Here is a 24,969-nt window from a genome sequence, read left to right as displayed (position 1 = left end):
TAATAACAAAACAGAACTAACCGTAATTAAAATCAAACTCAAATTAAAACAAGCATGGTTATCACAGGCCTACTGCAAAATCTCTGCCTTCCCTGATGCTCAGCCCAGATTGATGTTGATTTTCACATATCATTTTGCATTTAGATAAGAGGTTAAGGGGCCTATTTATCATTCGATATTTGCACAGCATCCCCTGAAAACATTAATTTTCAACATCTGTTTTTTTTGTTCATTAAGTGCTGAAAATCATCATTGCAACATAGTAACAGCCTTACCTCACAGGGTGGTTGTACTCAGCAGGCCTCTGTCCAGCTTGGGGAATTTCACACAGGCCTGGGGCATATGGCTAAATTAAAGAGAAGAACATGTTATCTCTGCAACCTGTTTTTTACATTATAGAGTTGTGTACATTTTGATGAGCACTTCTCATCTCTGTGTGAGAAAATCCTAGCCATACAATATGTTTCATGAGAGAACATGCTACACCAGGAAGGTAAACCATAAAAATCTAATATATGAGTAGAAAGTAGTAAAAAGTAACATGGTTATAGATTCAAGTGATAGTCCCACCAACTAGATTAAATTTAACATGTAATATTTTAATATCTAATTAGTGAATAAACATATGATTTCAAATTAGATATGATATTTTGTAAAATAATTTAAAACCATGAAGGGTAAGTTGCCAATCATTTCTATACATGTGGGAGCCTTTGGAATAAGTATATATTCATTAGGCCTATGGATATAAAGCTGCATAATTCATAAATGTTGATGAACATATTGATACCTGATATTACTGACATGATGCATACCCCGAGTACTATAATATACCAAAGTATGTATGGTTATATTATTCTCTTCTTTATATTATTATAGTCCATTAACAGGAAATTGATAATAATAGTAATAATAGTAATACTAATAATAATAATAATAATCATCGTCATAATAATATATGAACATTTGTTTTTTTTGTTTTTTTAATTCTTTATTTTTCATTTTATAATATAAAACATTTTCCAAATGTGTCAACATATGTATCCAAAATAGAATGCATAAAACAGTCATATGATTTATCAGCTGTAGTTATATATATCAGTAAATGTTTGCAGCAAAAAGAAATCAGCAGATTCATTTATATTATCTTAAACCGTGTAACGTTCAATAGAATTTACAAAATCTAAAATCAAAGGCAGCCCCATGATGGTATCGCTTAATAACATAGCATTTATATAGGGTATGAGGCATTCGACATTTGGAACAGATAGATAGAGAAGAGGACAAGGGGAAGAAGGGAGAGAGGGGGGAAGAAGAATGGGGAGGAAAGTAAGTGGGCCACACGCGTACAATATCTCAAAGCTAGAGCGGAGGCCCTAAGAACCTCCGTCCACAGTGTATAGTCAGGGTGCATAATCAGCATAGGTCTTATTAGTCTTGAATTTAATCCAAGGAAGCCAAGTAGCCATATAGTCTGAGTATTTGTCTAAGGCGGCAGAATAAACATCCTCCATATGCATGTAAAAATCAATGCGTTGGAACCACTCCCATAGTGTCGGTGGGTTAGTGGATCTCCAGTGCACCGGGATTACAGCTCTTGCTGCGTTGTTTAAGTGTTTAATGAGGGATTTCTTGTAGCGAGATAGGGGTATATCCGAATGTGATAATAGCCAGAAATCTGGGCCCAGTGGGACTGGGCCACCCAAAATCTTTGTGGATATATCCATGATCGTTTTCCAGAATGGGGCAATCGACGGGCAGTCCCACCATATATGGATCAGTGTGCCCGTACCCGTACCACATCGCCAACACAGAGGGGAGACCTAGGGGTAAAATTTATGTAAAAGAGACGGGCATCTATACCATCTCGTCAGTAATTTGTATTGCGTTTCCACAACGTCCAGACTAGTGGAGCATTGTGCCATAACCTTGCAGTGTGTGTCCCAGTGGATCTTGATTCCCCGGTGTATTAAGTCTTTATCCCATGCGTCACAGAAAGAGGGGACAGTAGGAAAGAAACCCTGTTGAAGAATCTTGTAGATACCGGACACTACGTGTGAGGGGTTTATCTCCTGATCACACATGGATTCAAAGGGAGTGAGAGTCTATCACTGTTAGGCGCCGAGGGTCCGCCCGTCAGTGCGGCCCGGCGCCTAGCAACTAGGGAAGCCGCAGGCAGACAGCCGCCGGCTCCCTAGCAACGCTAGACGCCGGGCGCACAGAGCCGCTCTGACCCTAGCAACGGGGACGCCACTGTCGGACCGCGTTCCCCGTTGCTGGGTCTAAATAAATCAGTTTTGGTAGCCTGGCCGTGCAGCATGCAGCTGCACGGCATGATTGATCATTACCCTGTCTGGATCCTGATTGGAGGGCTCCCAATTAAAAGCACTCCCAGGACTTCTCACAGACGCCGGTGATAGCTTCCTGTTTGCTGTGTCAGTTACAGAGAGTTTCCAGTCCTGCTCAACCCGGTTGTTCCTGTCCTCAGTGATCCAGTACTCGGAATTTGTCATCTATTCCTGGAGTCCGACCGAGCACCTTTAACATCCTGTGGTGTTCGTGAGTCGCGGCGTAGCCGTGTGTTGCGGCTTGACCGCTTATTATTTATTATTTAGTTTATTGTGTTCTGGAGCTTTTGCGGAGGATTCCGCTCCCACAAATCCACTCTGGTATCCAGCGGTGCTGGATAGGAGTAACGGATCTGTGGATCTTTGGTTGTCCTTTTACCTGGCGGTTTGTCCGCACATACTTTTGGTTTAAGTTAGATAGCTTGTAACCCCTGGCCTGGTTGCTTAGTCAGAGGGCCCATTGTTATCACCCTGTCTCGGATTTCCCTTTGTCTCCCATTAAGACCTGAGGGGGCATCGGGGTTGGGCAGACATAATCCGCCCTTCGAACGCGGCTGCCATGGGCTCAAGCAACCATAGTCTCGCAGGGGATTTCTGATAACACGGGCGAGACAACGGAGTTAGGGCGCCAGGGGTTACTAGGCTTTCCTGCTCCCGTACCAGCATATCTTTCCAGTACTCAGACCTCTGCCATAAAGATCTCCTCTGGTCTGGAGTACGGGAATCATAACATTATCACCGGCCTGACTAAAATTTAAAATTAAACAGGAGTTAATTTTTTCCCTTATTCTGTTGGGAGATTAGTCAGCCTCATGAATCCCTCCGGTGTTGGGCCAAATCCTGGCCAGTTTTTAGTTAGCCAGATTCAAGAGCTTACTCAGATGGTTCAAGATCTGTCCCTTCGGGTAAAGTCACAGGAAGATCTGTTACGGACTTCCCCGAGGGTCATTCCTGAACCAAAAATGCATCTGCCTGACCGTTTTTCTGGGGATAGAAAGCAGTTTTTTAATTTTAAAGAGTCTTGTAAACTGTATTTTCGTTTAAGATCAGTCTCCTCAGGTACGGAATCTCAGCGGGTAGGAATTATTATTTCTTTGCTACAGGGGGATCCTCAGACCTGGGCTTTTGGCTTAAAGACAGACGATCCGGCTTTATTGTTTGTAGACGCCTTTCTGGGATCTTTAGGGCTATTGTGTGACGACCCTGATAGAGAGGCATCCGCTGAGAGTCAGTTGCGTGCTCTCAGACAGGGTAGGAATCCCGCAGAGATGTATTGTACGGAGTTTCGCCGTTGGTCGAACGGCTGTGGATGGAATGACCCAGCCCTGCGCAGTCAGTTTCGCCTCGGCTTATCCGAGTCTATAAAAGACAGTCTCCTTCAGTATCCCGCTCCTGAGACTCTCGATAAACTCATGGAGCTTTCTATTAAGATTGATCGTCGTCTCAGAGAGCGGAGGGTTGAAAAAGGAGCATCTGTCGGGTCTTCTCCTTGTGTTTTTTCCATTCCTGTGGACATAGAAGAGACCATGCAGATAGGCCTCTCCAAACTGTCTCCTGAAGAAAGAACCAGAAGGCAAAATTCTGGTCTTTGTTTATACTGTGGGGGTAAGGGACATTTTGCCCGTAGTTGTCCGAACAAGTTGGGAAACGCCTCGACCAAGTGAGTTGTGAGGGGGTTCACTTTGGTCTGCAGCTTATCTCCTCAAATAATTCACTGTTGGTTCCAGCTAAAGTTTCCTTTGGCAGCCTCTGTTCCTCGGTCTCGGCTTTTGTGGACAGTGGAGCTGCAGGGAACTTTATGGATTTAACATGGGCTAAGGCCTTAGGTATTCCTCAGGTAGCCTTGGGTAGGCATATCACCATGCATGGTTTAGATGGGAGTCCCTTGTCCAATGGGGTCATTTCTCTCTGTACCCCTCCTGTTCTACTTTCAGTAGGAGCTCTGCATTCTGAAAAGATTGAGTTTTTCCTTACCCATTGCCCAGCAGTTCCTGTGGTTCTGGGTCACCCTTGGCTGGCCTTTCATAATCCCATCATTGATTGGCAGTCGGGGGAGATCTTACAATGGGGTACCATCTGTAATAAGGAATGTATTACGCTTCCCATCAGAATAGCTGCTGTCATTCCCGCACCCATTCCTGTGGAATACCAGGATTTTGTTGATGTATTTTCCAAGGGCAATGCGGATATTCTGCCTCCCCATAGGCCTTATGATTGTGCTATCGAGTTAATTCCTGGTGCCACTTTGCCTAAGGGAAGGTTATATGCATTGTCCGGACCTGAAACTGTGGCCATGAATGAGTATGTTAAAGAAAGCCTAGGGAAAGGATTTATCAGGCCATCTAAATCCCCTTTAAGTGCAGGCTTCTTCTTCGTGGAGAAGAAGGATGGATCACTCAGACCTTGCATTGACTTTAGAGCCTTGAATAAAATCTCAGTGAAGAATACTTACCCTTTGCCGCTGATTTCTGTCCTCTTTGATCAGCTACGTTCGGCTGTGATTTTTTCTAAGATTGACCTGAGAGGAGCATATAACCTCATCAGAATCAAGTCAGGGGATGAGTGGAAAACGGCATTCAGTACTCAATCAGGCCACTATGAGTATCTGGTTATGCCATTCGGCCTGTCCAACGCTCCGGCAGTTTTCCAGGATCTCATTAACGATGTGCTCCGTGAATTTCTTGGAAGATTCGTTGTAGTCTACTTAGACGATATTTTGATATATTCTGACTCCATTGAACAACATGTTACCCAGGTGCGTCAGGTTCTAGAAAAATTACGTGAAAATCACCTATATGCCAAGCTGGAGAAGTGTGAATTTCATGTCACGGAGGTATCCTTTTTAGGGTACATTATTTCCCCTCGGGGATTCTGTATGGAACCAAAGAAGCTCCAAGCCATCCTTAGTTGGGCGCAACCCACCAATTTAAAAGCAATTCAGCGCTTTTTAGGGTTTGCGAATTACTATAGAAGATTTATTCACTCCTTCTCTGACCTAGTTGCTCCCATTGTGGCACTGACTAAAAAGGGAGCAGATCCTACCAACTGGTCACGTGAAGCGGAGTTATCTTTTCAGGCCTTGAAACAAGCCTTTGTCTCAGCCCCGGTCCTCAGACATCCCAACCCAGAATTGCCTTTCATTGTTGAGGTTGATGCCTCGGAGGTTGGAGTAGGGGCTATCCTATCTCAGAAGGATCCGGATTCCCTGGAATTACATCCTTGTGCCTTTATGTCCAGGAAATTCTCATCTGCTGAATCCAACTACGATGTTGGTAACCGGGAATTACTGGCTATTAAATGGGCTTTCGAGGAGTGGAGGCATTGGCTTGAAGGAGCCACTCATACCATTTCAGTTTTGACTGACCACAAAAATCTTCAATACATTGAATCAGCTAAACGGCTGAATGCCCGGCAAGCTCGGTGGGCTTTATTTTTTACTCGTTTCAAGTTCATTATCACTTTCAGGCCAGGTTCCAAGAATACCAAGGCAGATGCCCTGTCACGCAGTTTTCTTCCAGTTCAAGACAACAGTCCTGTTACCCCCATACTTCCGTCTTCAGTCATTCGGGCAGGTCTCACACAAGATTTATTTACCCAGTTAAAGCAGCTTCAACATCAAGCTCCTGGAAATACTCCTGCTGGTCGTCTTTATGTCCCCGAGTTTTTGAGAGCAACGGTTTTGACGGAGTTTCATGATAGCAAGGTTGCCGTGCATCCGGGGATTGCTAAAACTTTTGAATTAGTTTCCCGCTCGGTATGGTGGCCTGGTCTTTCCAAAGACATTAAGGAGTTTGTTTTTTCTTGTCAGGTCTGTGCACAGCATAAGGTTCCCCGTTCCTTGCCTATCGGTCAACTTATGCCCTTGAATGTTCCTCTTAGGCCATGGTCTCATATTTCCATGGATTTTGTGGTGGACCTCCCTCTGTCAGCCGGATGCCGAGTCATATGGGTGGTAGTGGACCGTTTTAGCAAAATGGCCCATTTCATTGCTCTTCCCAGATTGCCATCTGCCCAGGGATTGGCAGTCTTGTTCCTCCGCCATGTTTTCAGACTCCATGGGTTACCCACTGATATTGTTTCTGATCGGGGTCCACAATTCATTGCACAGTTTTGGAAGTCTTTTTGTGCCTCATTAAAGATGAAATTATCTTTAACGTCTGGCTACCATCCCCAATCCAACGGGCAGACTGAGCGAGTTAATCAATCATTAAAACAATATTTGCGTTTGTACTCGGCCAAACTCCAAAATGACTGGTCTGAGTTTCTTCCGTTTGCAGAGTTTGCTTACAACAATGCCTGTCATTCCTCCACCAATGTATCTCCATTTTTTACAGTTTTTGGTTTTCACCCCAGAGCTAATTCCTTTTTTCAACATTCCTCTGTCTCCTCGCTGACCTTGACCTCTCATCTCAAACTCATTTGGAGAAAAGTGCACCTGGCTCTCAGAAAAGCGGCATTTCGGGAGAAAAATTTTTCTGACAGGCTCCGGCGGCCGTGCACTTTTAAAGTTGGAGATAGGGTATGGTTGTCGACTCGCAACATTAAACTTCGACAAACCTCAGCCAGATTGGGTCCTAAATTTATTGGACCATTTCATATTATCAAAAAAGTCAATCCAGTGGCTTTCCGGTTACGTTTACCAAAAACTTTACGGATCGGAAATACCTTCCATTGCTCCTTGTTAAAACCCTATGTTTCGTCCAGTAGATTTCCTCGCAAGATCTCTCAGGGGAAATCACCAATAGATGTACAGGGTCAGCAGGAGTTCTTGGTGGAGAAGGTTCTTGATTCCAGGTTGTCTCGGGGTCGACTTTATTTTTTGGTACATTGGAAAGGTTATGGTCCAGAGGAAAGGTCCTGGGTCCTGGATGAGGATCTCCATGCCCCGAGGCTCAAAAAGGCATTTTTTCGGGAATTTCCTCAGAAACCTGGCCTTAGGGGTTCCTTGACCCCTCCTCAAGGGGGGGGTACTGTTAGGCGCCGAGGGTCCGCCCGTCAGTGCGGCCCGGCGCCTAGCAACTAGGGAAGCCGCAGGCAGACAGCCGCCGGCTCCCTAGCAACGCTAGACGCCGGGCGCACAGAGCCGCTCTGACCCTAGCAACGGGGACGCCACTGTCGGACCGCGTTCCCCGTTGCTGGGTCTAAATAAATCAGTTTTGGTAGCCTGGCCGTGCAGCATGCAGCTGCACGGCATGATTGATCATTACCCTGTCTGGATCCTGATTGGAGGGCTCCCAATTAAAAGCACTCCCAGGACTTCTCACAGACGCCGGTGATAGCTTCCTGTTTGCTGTGTCAGTTACAGAGAGTTTCCAGTCCTGCTCAACCCGGTTGTTCCTGTCCTCAGTGATCCAGTACTCGGAATTTGTCATCTATTCCTGGAGTCCGACCGAGCACCTTTAACATCCTGTGGTGTTCGTGAGTCGCGGCGTAGCCGTGTGTTGCGGCTTGACCGCTTATTATTTATTATTTAGTTTATTGTGTTCTGGAGCTTTTGCGGAGGATTCCGCTCCCACAAATCCACTCTGGTATCCAGCGGTGCTGGATAGGAGTAACGGATCTGTGGATCTTTGGTTGTCCTTTTCCCTGGCGGTTTGTCCGCACATACTTTTGGTTTAAGTTAGATAACTTGTAACCCCTGGCCTGGTTGCTTAGTCAGAGGGCCCCTTGTTATCACCCTGTCTCGGATTTCCCTTTGTCTCCCATTAAGACCTGAGGGGGCATCGGGGTTGGGCAGACATAATCCGCCCTTCGAACGCGGCTGCCATGGGCTCAAACAACCATAGTCTCGCAGGGGATTTCTGATAACACGGGCGAGACAACGGAGTTAGGGCGCCAGGGGTTACTAGGCTTTCCTGCTCCCGTACCAGCATATCTTTCCAGTACTCAGACCTCTGCCATAAAGATCTCCTCTGGTCTGGAGTACGGGAATCATAACAATCGCCTCTCGTTGTGAAGTAACAAAATGGTGTACCTGAAGGTAGAACCAATAATCTTTAGCGAGAATATCGCCTGCGCTCTGTATTTCAGAGAACGTTTTGATTTTACCATGTGTAAGCAAGTGACCCACCCTGGTCACACCTGCCCCTTCCCATCTAGAAGCAATCTTATTGGACTCTCCCGGGGGGAACAACGGGTTGTCGAAAATAGGCCTAAGGGATGTTCGTCTAGATGAAATTCCCATCTTGTAGCGAAGCGTCCGCCATAAGGCTAAAGTAGGCCCCACTGTGGGATGTGATGAGCGGCTAAATCTAGGAAGCCAGGGCACTGTCTGTAGGTTAAGATTGGTAGAAGACGATTCCAGTTCAACCCACTGCTTTCTATGTGGCATGGGACGGGACCAATCCACCACTCTATGCAGTAACGTGGCATGGTAGTATGCGGAAATCATAGGCAGTTGTTGTCCGCCTTGAGATTTCAGTCTAGATAAATGGCTATGCTTGAACCTAGGTTTCCGGCCCCCCCAAATAAAGTGGCTTATCGCCTTGTGTGCTTCAGCTAAAAATTGAGAGGAAAGTTTCAAAGGAATGGTTTGAAAAAGGTATAACAGCCTGGCAAGAATGTTCATCTTTATTATATTTATACGGCCTAGCCATGAGAACCTCTGTGTGAGCCAGTGCCTCATCTCCTGTCTCAGTTTACGGAGTAGAGGGGTATGATTAATAGCAGTCATAGTGGTAAGTGTCGCTGGAATCTGAATTCCTAGATATGTAATATGGGATTTTTGCCATGTGAATTGGAATGATTGCGATAAGAGGGATGCCGTGGCAGATGGAAGCGTGACATTCATTGCCATGGATTTCGAATAATTGATTTTAAAATTCGACATATCTCCGAACCGTGCGAATTCTTTCACAAGGTTGGGTAGAGAGATCAGGGGGTTCGTTATGACTGCCAATAAGTCATCAGCAAAGAGGGCCAGGCGATGGTCAGCTTTACCCACCCGCAGTCCCGCAATGTCAGGGTTGCGTCTAATCGCACGTGCCAAGGCCTCCATGCATAAAACAAAGATTAAGGGTGACAGCGGGCAACCCTGGCGTGTGCCGTTAGAGATTGATATGGATTCAGAAAGGACGCCATTCACCCTGACCCGAGCAGATGGGGCCCTATATAGTGAGAGGATCTTTTGTAGAAAAGCATCCCCCAGACCCAATCACCGAAGTACTGCCTCCATAAAATCCCAATCCACCCGATCAAAGGCCTTTTCTGCGTCTGTGGAAAGGAGCATGAGAGGCGTATCAGTCATATGCGCGTGAGCTATCAGATCGATGACTCTAATAGTATTATCTCTGGCCTCTCTGCATATAACAAAGCCGACTTGATCAGGGTGGATTATATCTGGTAGCAGTGGCTTAAGGCGATTAGCCATGAGCTTTGCAAATAACTTAACATCTACATTTAATAGCGAAATCGGCCTATAGCTAGAAGGGAGCGTCGGGTCTTTAGAGTCTTTTGGAATGACAGTAATATGGGCGCTTAAGGACTGGCTTGAAAAAGGAGCCATTGATGATATGGCATTGCAGGCTTGCAGGAGAAGGGGGCTGAGTTTATCCTGGAAGGCCTTATAATATGTGACTGGGAAGCCATCCGGCCCCGGGCTTTTACCATTGGGAGACGCTTTTAGGGCAGCCATCAGTTCTTCCCCAGTAAAGGGGTCATCTAGTGCCCGAGTAATGTCCGATGGAAGAGTCGGGAAAGAGATCTCATCCAAAAATTCCTGTATTTTATGTTTGTGGTCAGCGCGTGCGGTTGTCGTCTGCTCAGAGGTCAAGTTGTATAAGGCTGAGTAATAAGTATGGAAGATCGCCGCTATCTCCGTATCAGAGGCCCGGGTTATCCCGTCAGCACCTGTGAGCTTGGGTATGTATGTCAAAGATCTCTGAGCTCTAAGAGCACGTGCTAGAAGTTTACCGGGTTTATTTCCCCATCTATGATATTTATGTCTACATTTACGGAACGCCCTACAGGTACCGTCACTAAGTAAGTTATTAAGGGCTTGTCTCGCTGTTTGGAGTTCAACATAAGTATCCGACGTCAACGTGGATTTATGAGTCAATTCTAGTATTTTGATTTTCTCTAATAAGGCATTTCTACGTTCAGCTTTCTGTTTTTGCAGACGTGAGCCCATTTGTATGCACTGGCCTCTAATCACACATTTGTGTGCTTCCCATAATACAACCGGAGATATATCTCCAGTCGCGTTCAAAGAGACATAGTCGTCTATTGCTGTCTCAATTTGGCCTCGATAAACAGGATCTCGAAGGAGTTGTTCATTGAATCGCCAGCGCCAGTGTTTGGGGGGGGGGGGATGACGGAGAATGAGGGTTAGCGTAATCGGTGCATGGTCTGACATCGTTATTTGGCCGATAGTTGCATCGACCAATAAATCTAGATGGGCATGGCTCACACAGAGGTAGTCTATTCGAGAATATGAGTTATGTGGGGGTGAGTAAAAGGTAAAATCCTTATCTACAGGGTGCAGAAGACGCCAGGCGTCAACCAATTGAAAATCATGTAAAACAGTCCTAAATCTCCTGGACTCTCTAAGAGTATTTCGTGGAGACCCAGAGGAAGAATCCAAGCGAGGTTCAAGGACCCAATTAAGATCCCCACCCACTACCAGAGTACCTAGTATGTTTTGCTCGATTAGTTCCAACGATTCTCTAAGGAACCGGGTTTGGCCCTGGTTGGGAAGGTAGAGGTTTACGAAGGTGAATGTCTGATGGGCTATGGAAGCTCTAACCAGGATCCCTCTCCCGTCACCGATCAGTGTCACGGAGACATCCAGCAATCTCAAATGCTTGGCAAAAAGAATGGCAACCCCCCTAGCCTTCGCCCCCGAGTAGTCGTTAAAATAACCAGTGGGAAAATGACGAGAGCAAAGGCCGGGGGAGACCCCCTGCTTGAAATGTGTTTCCTGCAGGAAAACAACTTCCGCCCCATCAGTATGTAAGGTATGTAGTAGGCCTGATCTCTTTTCAGGGATATTTAAACCCTTTACATTGTACGAATCAATTTTTAAGCTAGCCATATAGAAATGAAAGCAGGGATCGGCTTATTGAATGATACATCTCGACTATGACTCTGACACATTGTTGCATCATGAGATAGCTGAAAGTGGTAGTGGCACAGGGGGGGGGGAGGGCGGGTGGACACATGAGGAAGGAAAGGAAAGGGAGACATAGGAATTGTAGCATATAGAAAGAGATGGGAAAAACCCAAAAAACAAAAAAGAAAAAGAAAACATATACAACATATAGTAGCTGTCTCTGCATTGATAGCCACGGGTATAGATTAAGCTTCCCATGGTCTAAAAAATATACAGCAGAGGAAGGTGGGTTCAAAGGGTGATATCGGGCTCAACAATTTTTAGTAAGTAAGTAAGGTAACAATCCCAAGGGATATATCCTGGTCGGTAAGGAAGTGGGTAGAAGGAAACAAAACAACCTCCTCCCCCCACTCTGTCACCTAATCCCGCACCACCTACAAGCAATCGCCCATGTTAATTACGTAAATAATTTCTAACATTAAGAAAGAAGCTGTTAGGCGCCGGGGTCCGCTCGTCGGTGCGGCCCGGCGCCTAGCAACCAGGGACGCCGTGCGCGTTCAGCCGCCGGCTCCCTGGCAACGCTAGACGCCGGGCGCACGGAGCCGCTCTGACCTTAGCAACGGGGACGCCACGTTCAGCCGCGTTCCCCGTTGCTGGGTCTGTCCTGATTACTTTATTATGTGCTGGCCGTGCAGCATGCAAGCTGCACGGCATTTCCTGAGATTACCCTTTCTGGATCTTGATTGGAGGGTTCCTGAATAAAGGCACCCTCAGGACTTCTTACAGACGCCGGTGATAGCTTCCTGTTTGCCTGTGTCTGCTACAGAGAGTTTCCAGTCCTGCTCAATCCGGTTGTTCCTGTCCTCAGAGATCCTGTACTCGGAAGTTTGTCATCTATTCCTGGAGTCTGACCGAGCACCTTTAACATCTTGTGGTGTTCGTGAGTCGCGGCGTAGCCGTGTGTTGCGGCTTGTCCGCTTACTGTTTATTATTTAGTTTATTTGTGTTCTGGAGCTTTTGCGGAGGATTCCGCTCCCACAGATTCACTCTGGTATCCAGCGGTGCTGGATAGGAGTAACGGATCAGGGGATCTTTGGTTGTCCTTTTCCCTGGCGGCTAGTCCGCACATACCTTTTGTTTAAGTTAGTTAGCTTGTAACCCCTGGCCTGGTTGCTTAGTCAGAGGGCCCCTTGTTATCACTCTGTCTCGGATTTCCCTTTGTCTCCCATTAAGACCTGCGGGGGCATCGGGGTTGGGCAGACATAATCCGCCCTTCGAACGCGGCTGCCATGGGCTCAAGCAACCATAGTCTCGCAGGGGATTTCTGATAACACGGGCGAGACAACGGAGTTAGGGCGCCAGGGGTTACTAGGCTCTCCTGCTCCCACAACCAGCATATTTTCCCAGTACTCAGACCTCTGCCATAAGATCTCCTCTGGTCTGGAGTACGGGAATCATAACATTATCACCGGCCAGACAAAAGAAAAGATTTAACTTAACAGGAGTTAATTTTTTCACTTATTCAGTTGGGAAAATTTGTCGGCCTTATGAATCCCGCCGGTGTTGGGCCAAATCCTGGCCAGCTTCTAGTTAGTCAGATTCAAGAACTTACTCAGATGGTTCAGGATCTGTCCCTCCGGGTGAGGTCACAGGAAGATCTGTTACGGACTTCCCCGAGGGTCATCCCTGAACCAAAAATGCATCTGCCTGACCGTTTTTCTGGGGATAGAAAACAGTTTTTTAATTTTAAAGAGTCTTGTAAACTTTATTTTCGTTTAAGACCAGTCTCCTCAGGTACGGAGGCTCAGCGGGTTGGAATTATTATTTCTCTGCTTCAGGGGGATCCTCAGACCTGGGCTTTTGGTTTAAAGACAGACGATCCGGCCTTATCGTCTGTAGACGCCTTTTTAAAATCTTTAGGGCTATTGTATGATGACCCTGATAGAGAGGCGTCCGCGGAGAGTCAGTTGCGTGCTCTTAGACAGGGTAGGAATCCCGCAGAGAATTATTGTACGGAGTTTCGCCGTTGGTCGAACGACTGTGGATGGAATGACCCAGCCCTGCGCAGTCAGTTTCGCCTCGGCTTATCTGAATCTTTAAAAGACAGTCTCCTTCAGTATCCCGCTCCTGAGACTCTCGATAAACTCATGGAGCTCTCTATTAAGATAGATCGTCGGCTCAGAGAGCGGAGGGCTGAAAAAGGGGCATCTGTCGGGTCTACTCCTTGTGTTCCTTCCATTCCTGTAGACATGGAGGAGCCTATGCAGATTGGTCTCTCCAAATTGTCTCCTGAAGAAAGAACCAGGAGGCAAAATTCTGGTCTTTGTTTATACTGTGGAGGTAAGGGACATTTTGCCCGTAGTTGTCCGAACAAGTCGGGAAACTTTCTGACCAAGTGAGTTGTGAGGGGGTTCACTTTGGTCTGCAGCTCATCTCCTCAAATAATTCACTGTTAGTTCCTGCTAAAGTTTCCTTTGGCAGCCTCTGTTCCTCGGTCTCTGCTTTTGTGGACAGTGGAGCTGCAGGAAACTTTATGGATTTAACATGGGCCAAGGCCTTAGGAATTCCTCAGTTAACCTTGGGTAGGTGTGTCACCATGCATGGTTTAGATGGGAGTCCCTTGTCCAATGGGGTTATTTCTCTATGTACACCTCCTGTTTTACTCTCGGTGGGAGCTCTGCATTCTGAAAAGATTGAGTTTTTCCTTACTCATTGTCCAGCAGTTCCTGTGGTTCTGGGTCACCCTTGGCTGGTCTTTCATAATCCCATCATTGATTGGCAGTCTGGGGAGATATTACAATGGGGTACCATCTGTAATAAAGAATGTATTACGCTTCCTATCCGAGTAGCTGCCGCCGTTCCCGCACCTATTCCTGGGGAATACCAGGATTTTATTGATGTATTTTCCAAGGGCAATGCGGATATTTTGCCTCCCCATAGGCCTTATGATTGTGCCATTGAGTTAATTCCTGGTGCCACGTTGCCTAAAGGAAGGTTATATGCATTGTCTGGTCCTGAAACTGTGGCCATGAATGAGTATGTGAAAGAAAGCCTTGGGAAAGGATTTATCAGGCCATCTAAATCCCCTTTAAGTGCAGGTTTCTTCTTCGTAGAGAAGAAGGATGGTTCACTCAGACCCTGCATTGACTTTAGAGCTTTGAATAAAATCTCAGTAAAGAATACTTACCCTCTGCCGCTGATCTCTGTCCTCTTTGATCAGCTACGTTCGGCTGTGATTTTTTCTAAGATTGACCTGAGAGGAGCATATAACCTCATCAGAATCAAGTCAGGGGATGAGTGGAAAACGGCATTCAGTACTCAATCAGGCCACTATGAGTATCTGGTTATGCCATTCGGCCTGTCTAACGCTCCAGCAGTTTTCCAGGATCTCATTAACGATGTACTCCGTGAGTTTCTTGGAAGATTCGTTGTAGTCTATTTAGACGATATTTTGATATATTCTGACTCTGTAGAACAACATGTTACCCAGGTGCGTCAGGTGCTAAAGAAATTACGTGAAAATCACCTATATGCCAAGCTGGAGAAGTGTGAATTTCATGTCACGGAGGTATCCTTTTTAGGGTACATTATTTCCCCTCGGGGATTCCGTATGGAACCAAAGAAGCTCCAAGCCATCCTTAGTTGGGCGCAACCCACCAACTTAAAAGCAATTCAGCGCTTTTTAGGGTTTGCGAACTACTATAGAAGATTTATTCACTCTTTCTCTGACCTAATAGCTCCCATTGTGGCACTGACTAAAAAGGGAGCAGATCCTACCAATTGGTCACGTGAAGCTGAGTTATCTTTTCAGGCCTTGAAACAAGCCTTTGTCTCAGCCCCCGTCCTTAGACATCCCAACCCAGAATTGCCTTTCATTGTTGAGGTTGATGCCTCGGAGGTTGGAGTAGGGGCTATCCTTTCTCAAAAGGATCCTGATTCCCTTGAATTACATCCTTGTGCCTTTATGTCCAGGAAATTCTCATCTGCAGAATCCAACTACGATGTTGGTAACCGGGAATTGCTGGCTATTAAATGGGCTTTCGAGGAGTGGAGGCATTGGCTTGAAGGAGCGACCCATACCATTTCAGTTTTGACTGATCACAAAAATCTTCAATACATTGAATCAGCTAAACGACTGAATGCCCGGCAGGCTCGTTGGGCTTTATTTTTTACTCGTTTCAAATTCATTATCACCTTCAGGCCAGGTTCCAAAAATACTATGGCAGATGCCCTGTCACGCAGTTTTCTTCCAGTTCAAGACAACAGTCCTGTTACTCCCATACTTCCGTCTTCAGTCATTCAGGCAGGCCTCACACAGGATGTATTTACCCAGTTAAAGCTGCTTCAACATCAAGCTCCTGGAAATACTCCTGCTGGTCGTCTTTTTGTCCCTGAGTTTTTGAGAGCAACTGTTTTGACAGAGTTTCATGATAGCAAAGTTGCCGGGCATCCAGGAATCGCTAAGACTTTGGAATTAGTCTCCCGCTCAGTATGGTGGCCTGGTCTTTCCAAAGACATTAAAGAGTTTGTTTTTTCGTGTCAGGTCTGTGCACAGCATAAAGTTCCCCGTTCTTTGCCTATAGGTCAACTTATGCCCTTGAATGTTCCTCTTAGGCCATGGTCGCATATCTCCATGGATTTTGTGGTGGACCTCCCTCTGTCAGCCGGATGCCGAGTCATATGGGTGGTAGTGGACCGTTTTAGCAAAATGGCCCATTTCATTGCTCTTCTCCGATTGCCATCTGCCCAGGGATTGGCAGTCTTGTTCCTCCGCCATGTTTTCAGACTCCATGGCTTACCCACTGATATTGTTTCTGACAGGGGTCCACAATTCATTGCACAATTTTGGAAGTCTTTTTGTGCTTCGTTAAAGATGAAATTATCATTAACCTCCGGCTATCATCCCCAATCCAATGGACAGACTGAGCGAGTTAACCAATCCCTTAAACAATATTTGCGTTTGTACTCGGCCAAACTCCAAAATGACTGGTCGGAGTTTCTTCCATTGGCGGAGTTTGCTTATAATAATGCCTGTCATTCCTCCACCAATGTGTCTCCATTTTTTGCAGTTTTTGGTTTTCACCCCAGAGCTAATTCATTTTTTCAACATTCCTCTGTCTCCTCTCTGGCCCTGACCTCTCATCTTAAACTTATTTGGAAAAAAGTGCACCTGGCTCTCAGAAAAGCAGCTTTCCGGGAAAAAAGATTTTCTGACAGGTTCCGGCGGCCGTGCACTTTTAAAGTAGGAGACAGGGTGTGGTTGTCGACTCGCAACATTAAACTTCGACAAACCTCAGCCAGATTGGGTCCTAGATTTATTGGACCATTTCTCATTATCAAAAAAGTCAATCCAGTTGCTTTCCGGTTACGTTTACCAAAAACTTTACGGATCGGAAATACCTTCCATTGCTCATTGCTTAAACCATATGTTTCGTCCAGTAGATTTCCTCGTAAAATATCTCAGGGGAGATCACCAATAAATGTACAGGGTCAGCAGGAGTTCTTGGTGGAGAAGGTTCTCGATTCCAAGTTGTCCCGGGGTCGGCTTTATTTTTTGGTGCATCTGAGAGGTTATGGGCCAGAGGAAAGGTCTTGGGTCCTGGATGAGGACCTTCATGCCCCGAGGCTCAAAAGGGCATTTTTTCGAGAATTTCCTCAGAAACCTGGCTTTAGGGGTTCCTTGACCCCTCCTCAAGGGGGGGGTACTGTTAGGCGCCGGGGTCCGCTCGTCGGTGCGGCCCGGCGCCTAGCAACCAGGGACGCCGTGCGCGTTCAGCCGCCGGCTCCCTGGCAACGCTAGACGCCGGGCGCACGGAGCCGCTCTGACCTTAGCAACGGGGACGCCACGTTCAGCCGCGTTCCCCATTGCTGGGTCTGTCCTGATTACTTTATTATGTGCTGGCCGTGCAGCATGCAAGCTGCACGGCATTTCCTGAGATTACCCTGTCTGGATCTTGATTGGAGGGTTCCTGAATAAAGGCACCCTCAGGACTTCTTACAGACGCCGGTGATAGCTTCCTGTTTGCCTGTGTCTGCTACAGAGAGTTTCCAGTCCTGCTCAATCCGGTTGTTCCTGTCCTCAGAGATCCTGTACTCGGAAGTTTGTCATCTATTCCTGGAGTCTGACCGAGCACCTTTAACATCTTGTGGTGTTCGTGAGTCGCGGCGCAGCCGTGTGTTGCGGCTTGTCCGCTTACTGTTTATTATTTAGTTTATTTGTGTTCTGGAGCTTTTGCGGAGGATTCCGCTCCCACAGATTCACTCTGGTATCCAGCGGTGCTGGATAGGAGTAACGGATCAGTGGATCTTTGGTTGTCCTTTTCCCTGGCGGCTAGTCCGCACATACCTTTTGTTTAAGTTAGTTAGCTTGTAACCCCTGGCCTGGTTGCTTAGTCAGAGGGCCCCTTGTTATCACCCTGTCTCGGATTTCCCTTTGTCTCCCATTAAGACCTGCGGGGGCATCGGGGTTGGGCAGACATAATCCGCCCTTCGAACGCGGCTGCCATGGGCTCAAGCAACCATAGTCTCGCAGGGGATTTCTGATAACACGGGCGAGACAACGGAGTTAGGGCGCCAGGGGTTACTAGGCTCTCCTGCTCCCACAACCAGCATATTTTCCCAGTACTCAGACCCCTGCCATAAGATCTCCTCTGGTCTGGAGTACGGGAATCATAACAGAAGCATGTGCTCACAGGGCAGTTGAAGCTCACACATTAAACAACCAATAACAATATCAATGTGATCATGCAGTGGGGTAACCAGGAGAATAAGAAAAAGATAACACAATTTAGGCTGGTCGACGGAATCAAGAAATTCCCGATGCTTCGTCAGGTTTCCCAGTCCGATTGCATCGTCTGGAGGTGCCCACTGTTTTCCAAGGCTCCCTGCGGGCCTGTGTTGGAGTGGGAAGCTGCAGGGGGTCCATCCAATTTGGCAGTGAGATCAGCGGCAGACCCAGTGCGGTACAAAATGATGGGACACCATCATAGTCCTCCAGAACATGTCTGTTCCCATCTCGGGTGACTTGTATGCTCAAAGGGAAGCCCCAGCGGAATCTGATATCCTTCTTCCGAAGAGCTTCCGTGAGGGGATGGAGGAGTCGCCTTTGCTGTAGGGTCCTGGAAAATCTGTATGTGGTGGCCATTAAAATCTATGGTCGGGGTCTGTCTTGATTTCTGTAGTATAGTCTCTTTCACTTGAAAGTAGTGCAACCGGCAGATGACATCTCTAGGCCGCTCCGTGGGTGCTCCTCTCGGTCGTAGTGCCCGATGTGCTCTATCAAACTCTATCTGAGAGCTGGGATCGACGCCAATGAGGTTGTTAAATATTGTAGTCAGTGTCGTCACTAGAGCCTGGGGCTGTACATCTTCAGGTAAACCTTTGACTCTTAAATTGTTCCGTCTACCTCTGTTGTCTATATCATCCAGCCTACGTCTCATTTCAGTTGTGGTACGTGAGTATCGAGATACTAGATGGTGGAGGTCAGCGAGTTTCGAGTCCGTTGCATCTCTGTGATCCTCCAGGTCGACCACTCTGTTTGCTACTTGCGTGAGATCAGATTGGATGGTGGATAGGCTCGCTTGTAAGGAATCATGGATTCTTTTTTCCATATTAGACAAATCTTGTTGGATGTCTTGGCGAGTCGGAAGAGAGCGTAGTTGTATGAGGACTGCCGTCATATCCGCAGTGTCTCTGCCCACAGGCCCGGCTTGTCGGTTTTTCGGAGAGGGCGGGGCCTCGGTCTCCTCCATTTATGGTTGACGGCGAGGAGTCAGGGAGAGGTGTAGAGATGGCGGGGTCAGGAACAGGGGCGCCAAATAGAGTATGAAAGGCTGCAGCTTGTGTAGTCGCGGGTTTAGCTTTTGACGCGTTGCCAGATCGGCGCCGTCTTGTCATTTGTCTGAGTGAAGAGAGCAGAGTCCAGAGCGGTGCCCCGAGGAAGAAAACGTTTAGGACATATCCCTATCTGAAGTAGAGCCCGTTATCCCCTCTGCGTGGTTTGGTCTTGTTATAGCATAATATACATCAGGCGTGCTCCTGCAAGCGCTGTGGACTGCAGCATGGCATCATATAGAACACGGTGATTCATGTTCCGTTGTTGGTATTCACATAGCTCCGGTGGGGAGGCCGCACCGGCATCCGCGGTTATCCGGAGAATGGTTATCGCGGGGCCACAAGGGCTGCAGGTCAGGCACTGTGCCTTAGTTAGGCTTTGTAAATAAATCCCGGTTCGGAGGGGACTACAGCAGACTATAGGAGGGTCAAGGTGGCAGGCAGTCAACAGGAGGCCGCAGTGGTCTGTAGGCGGATAGAGGACGCCCAGGTCCCAGCCCAGTTTAGTCTCACTAGGCCTAGCGAGAGGTCACGAGTAGCTGTGTGGCCGCCCCTCTATCCTGAGATTGTGTGGGGCACTAGGCTCTTCACCGCCCGCGGCGTACCCGAGCGGCACTGCCGTCCGGAGGCCTTACTCGTTCCGCCCTGATATACCGCAATGGCGCAGAGAAGCTCCGGAGGCGAGAAAGGGGCACCGAGAGGGGAGCACAGGTATACAAGCCTATAGAGAAACGTGGGGGCCGCCCACTTTCATCTGGGTGCAGCGTCAGAGTCCAGTCCCCGGTTCCTGCCCGGTGAGAGGGCCTCGGCCTATTCCGCGGTTCTCTCCCGCCTATGTCCGAGCGCGGGGATGTGAGGATCGGGGTATGCGTGCCGGGGTACAGCAAGGGACAACAAGGGAGGGCGTCCGCAGGGGTAGAGGTCGGGACCAGTGTAGGTCTGAGAGGGTCTGAGAGGGCGCCTCTTACCTCCCCGCCGTTGGCCTCCGTCCCAGCCCACCAGTCACCCGTCGCAGATGTCCAGGCCGTCAGGTGCTTCGGTATCCAGGTCTCCAGGAGCCGCTGCGTCGATAAGGAGGACGCCCGGTCAGGTGCCGCGTGTCTCCGTCCTGCCGCTCACCCAGAGTTCCAGCAAGATGGCGGCCGCTCCCGCCACGGACCCCGCCGCTCAGATCTCCAGGGGCTGACAGCGACGGGCGTCTACTAAAACAATCAGCGCAAGGAAAGTATATAGCAGGCCCCGCTCAGGTATCTAAGGACGCCGGGGAGGGTATCAGCACAGCCCCCGCAGCACAGGTCGGAGCCCGCGTTCACTCCAGGTCCCGGCTTCAGTCTGGGGAGAGGGCCGCAACCCGCAGGAGCGCTGAGAAGCACTCCCCGATTCCGCGGGATCCCCCCAGAACACTCCAAGCCGGCTTGTATATAGTAAGGTAGAAGGGTAGGAGCTGGTGGGTGATTTTAAACGCACCAAAACGGGGTTTTAGTAAGGTGTCCTGCAGGAGCTCTCAGGCTGCACTTCTTTCCCCTTCAGCAGCCTAGCCACGCCCCCCCATTCATCTTTTAAAACAGTGAAAGGGGTCCACAGGAGAGCGTCATGATTCACAACCCACCGTTCCGTGGGTAGGTGAAAAGTAGTATAAGAAATAAATAAATAACAGCAGCTGCAGGGTTGGGATTCAGGTTTGGTTCCATGCTGAGATAGGGAGCTCGTTTCCTCACGAGTCCAGCAGGGGCAGCACAGAGCAGAGAAGAGAAGCTGATCCTGCCACCTCCAAGATGGCCGCCGCCAGCAGAGTTTAAGGTGCTCCTCCAAGGGCCTTCACAGCTATGCTATCAGGGGTCTAGAGCTCCACCTGTCCCCCCAGCGTTATCAGCCTGCCCCCCTCAGCGATATATCGTTGCCAGCGGGCTGCTCTGAGCGGTGCAGCGCCTATGTTCCTCCCGACGCCACATCCAATATGGCCGCCGCCACCGGACCTCTGCCGCTCGGCTTAGCCCCGGCCCTGCAACTCCAGGGGCACTTGTATTCTTCTCGGCTCCCCTTCCGGGTCTCCCCAGGTAAGGAGGATGTAGCGGGGCAAGCCGTGCAGCAGCGCGCGGCGTCCCAGAATTCGTCTGATCTCGGGCGGGGGTGACGTCAAATTTAGGCCCCGGCTTCACTACTGGGGGAAGGCCGCAACCCGCAAGCACAGGACAGGCCTGTGCTCCGGCTCTGCAGCTCACTCCCTCTATGCACAAGTTAGTAAGGGCTGCTGTTGGAAGGTATAGGGGAGAGACAGGCAGGGTTAGGGCTGTGGAAAGGGGTTAAAAGGGTTTAATCTGGCAGGAGCTCTCCAGGGACACGTCCTCCCAGTCAGGCCACAAGCCACGCCCCCTGAACATTTGTTTTAACCTTATTTCTACAGTATCAAAGTAAAAAATGACAAATACTCTGCTTGTGTGCACTCTCCTAAACTTATAATAGTACCATATGTAAAATCCTTTCTTTTCTTGTTTTTTTTATAAACCTGCCCCCCCCCCCTACTATGTTTACTTGTATTGTAGCAGATATATATATATGGGATCCCTGTAAAGCTCCATCCTTTATAAAGCGCTATACAAGTGCCCCCCTTCTTCATTTCTGCTCATACTTTCTCTTCCTCTACTTTCTTTTCACAGTAGCTAATTCTAACTAATTATTTGTAATGTATTACTATTATTATATATATCATTATATATTATGTATATAATGTATTATTATATAGCTCTCACAAGTAGGGCCCTCTTCCCTCATGTGATTATCATTTTTCTTACTTTAATAATCTTCAACTGCACCAAATCCAGCAGTCTTCCACCACCTGATACTTATGTCAGTGTCGTCTGCTGCTGTAGCTATATTTACACTGTACTTGTCCTATATTGCCTTCAACTGTAAGTTGCTGTTTTTCTGTTTTGATTATTTGTTTATGTACTCTGTAATAGGGAACTGCGGAACCCTTGTGGCACCATACAACTAAAGAATAATAATAATAATAATAATAATAATAATAATAATAATAATAATAATAATAATAATAATAATAATAATAATAATAATAATAATAATAATAATAATTTTATTATTATTCAATCACCTTCCATTGTTAACAATATTGTTTTTGGTACTACTGCTATTATAAACTCCAGATGCACATCTGACTCTATATAGTGTTTTCTCATTCTCATCTGGATGTTTCTGCCATTGTATTTTGTACTATACTTTAAATCATAAATAAACCATTAAAAAATTACAAATGGCAAATACAAAATGCATCATAATAGGAAAGTGAAAGATTGTTACTATATACTGTATAATAAAACATCTAATCTAAGTATAAATAAATATGACAAATTATTGAAAAATGCTACAAATAAACAAAAACCTTGCCTAGCAATGTGTAAATAACTAAGAATCAACATACTGTACAGGGAAGAATTGTATGAATGTTTGAGTGCTCTATTCATGAACTAGTGAAAACAGTGGAGAAGTTGCCCATGGCAACCAATCAGTGTTGAGGTAACATTTATTAAGAGCATGCTATAAATTTATATGAAGCAGTTGATTGGTTGCCATGGGCAACTTCTCCACTGGCTCACTTCTCCACTCTTTTCACCGCTTCATGAATAGACTCTGTTAACAACACAGGTATAAGGCATAAGGTAATAATATAATTTCCCCACATACTATTAAAGCCACATATAGAAGATTATCCCCTTTGTAAAAGCTATACTGTATTTGATTAGTCTGAAAATGTTTCCCGAACATCTATTTTCAGAGTGTATCTGATTTGGAAAACCAAATGCGGTGATGCTTACCAAGCCTTTCGGTGACTCTTGTCGGCAGCTGCTGTGAATCCAGGGCCTCCAAAATAATACAGGGGGTCTGCAAATAATTTTAAAATGGAAAAGTGAAGCGGTATTGTGGTTTGTTTTAACCAGTCATTTGTTATTTCATCATAAAATCTACTGTTCGGTGGGAATAGCTATTTTTTCAGTTATACACATATCAATGTTTTTCTAAGCATCAATATCTGTCACAGACCCATCCCCAATCTCCACCCCCGACAGGACAATGGCCGAATGTGGACTAGCATTACAAGCTCCAGAATGGCATTATTTTATTGTAGGGAGCCGGCCCGGGGTGCAGACCGCTCCAGTTTTCACCCAATCCCGATGGTTAAGGGATCAATGGGAAAGGGTTCTGCATGGATGCTTACCTGCCTTTATTTGCATTGTTCTCATCAACAAAAGTGCAAAAGGTTCATAGAGCTCATAGCTATCACTCGCTGATGTATACATCAAACATTTGCAGTAGTTCCTTTGACACCTGCTTTCTCTTAAATTATTTATTCAGTTCAATAAAAGGTGTGACATAATAGTATACAAAGACTATCAGGCATGCCAGAACTGCTAGCTGCATAGAAGAAGTAGGGCCACAGGGCTGCCTACTCTGCATCTGATATTTATCATGGGCTGTAGATGACTATTATGTTTTCGGCTACAAGCAATTAAGGCCTTTGCTAGTAATCCACGAACATGCAGATTTCTTATATTTCATAAATACGTTATAAAGGACTGAAAAGCCCCAAGTGTAAAGCAACACATTGCAGAAGCGGGGTAATTACCGGTGCTCTCCTCTCCTGCCCGCTCCTCTGGTGGCCCGAATACATCCCATTGGGAAAGCTCCCATTGGGATAGCTGTCTAGTGCGAGTGATGATGGACCATGTCCTCCTTGCACATCAGTGTCCTCAACCACGGCCTGCTCCATCCTCCTACTGATAGTCACTGATAGTCACCAGCTCTCCTGCATTCATGTCCTCTCAGCCTCCTGTGCGCTTATATAGCCTATGGTCAAGGCCAGCCCATTATTTACTTACCCGATAGACAGGTCAGAGTAGCACAGAGAAGGGGGCTAGCATTCACCCTTGCTCAGACTCGTGCAGGCTGCACAAATGGCCTGGGGAGAGATATGACAAGTAGGTGCTAATGACACCTCAGCAGGTCCATGCACAGGACAGCTCAGGCAGAACAGCATGCATGGTCTATGATGGGATACTCAGCACTAGTACCTGTCCGCAGGCTGACCTTGCTGTGTAACCCATCTATAACTCTGACAGGTGACAGACGGGGCACCTCAGCAGCCCCCACTCCTGCCAATCACCCTGTGCACAATACACAGACCCAGTGTGTGCTATAGAGCAGAGCCGGCCCTAACCAATATGATGCCCTAGGCAAGATTTTGGCTGGTGCCCCCTAGCACCACCGCTAGTTCCGCCTCTGACCCTGCACCCCTTTCCCAGCACCATCACCCCCCACCCATAGCAGTCCTTTTTTTTGTTTTCCTACCCCCTGTAATTTAAATAAGAACAGTGTGCACATATGGCCTTACACATATGCCGCACATTATTAATGCCCTTATACACATAATGGCACATGTAGTTCCCAGCGTGAGTCATCTGGCAGCTCTGCTAACGTCAGGTGCCTATTTTTTATGAAAATGCATCTTATTTGCATTGCTATGTGGCTAGGATGCACAAGCAGCTTCTGCTGATTAAACTGATATGCAGCATGCCTATATACTGTGTGAGACTGTGGCTGTATCTGCGTACGAAATGCTACACACAGAATATAGGCATGCTGCATATCATTTTAATCAGCAGAAGCTGCTGATGCCCCTAGGCATGTCAAATGCCCTAGGCAATTGCCTAGTTTGCCTATACC

General features: G+C 47.1%; 1 protein-coding gene and 1 long non-coding RNA gene across 2 annotated transcripts in view; one reads left to right on the top strand and one right to left on the bottom strand.

Moving 5' to 3' along the window:
• Positions 1-20,786, bottom strand: part of LOC134909716 (cytochrome P450 3A9-like) — a 273,043-nt gene extending 252,257 nt beyond the window's left edge. The window contains exons 1-2 of the mRNA XM_063916913.1: positions 20,698-20,786; positions 276-346 (exon numbers count right to left, since the gene is read on the bottom strand). The gene's annotated coding sequence lies outside the window, so the exon portion shown is untranslated. The remainder of the gene's footprint in view (positions 1-275; positions 347-20,697) is intronic.
• A 9-nt stretch (positions 20,787-20,795) lies between these two features.
• LOC134909717 (uncharacterized) overlaps positions 20,796-24,969 on the top strand; it is a 40,109-nt gene continuing 35,935 nt past the window's right edge. Inside the window, exons 1-2 of the long non-coding RNA XR_010176006.1 lie at positions 20,796-21,287; positions 23,024-23,163. This is a non-coding gene — a long non-coding RNA (uncharacterized LOC134909717). The remainder of the gene's footprint in view (positions 21,288-23,023; positions 23,164-24,969) is intronic.

This window comes from Pseudophryne corroboree, chromosome 4 (genome assembly GCF_028390025.1).
Source record: "Pseudophryne corroboree isolate aPseCor3 chromosome 4, aPseCor3.hap2, whole genome shotgun sequence".
Taxonomy (NCBI): domain Eukaryota; kingdom Metazoa; phylum Chordata; class Amphibia; order Anura; family Myobatrachidae; genus Pseudophryne; species Pseudophryne corroboree.
Note: the sequence above shows the minus strand (reverse complement) of the source record. Positions and strands in the feature narration are given on the sequence as shown.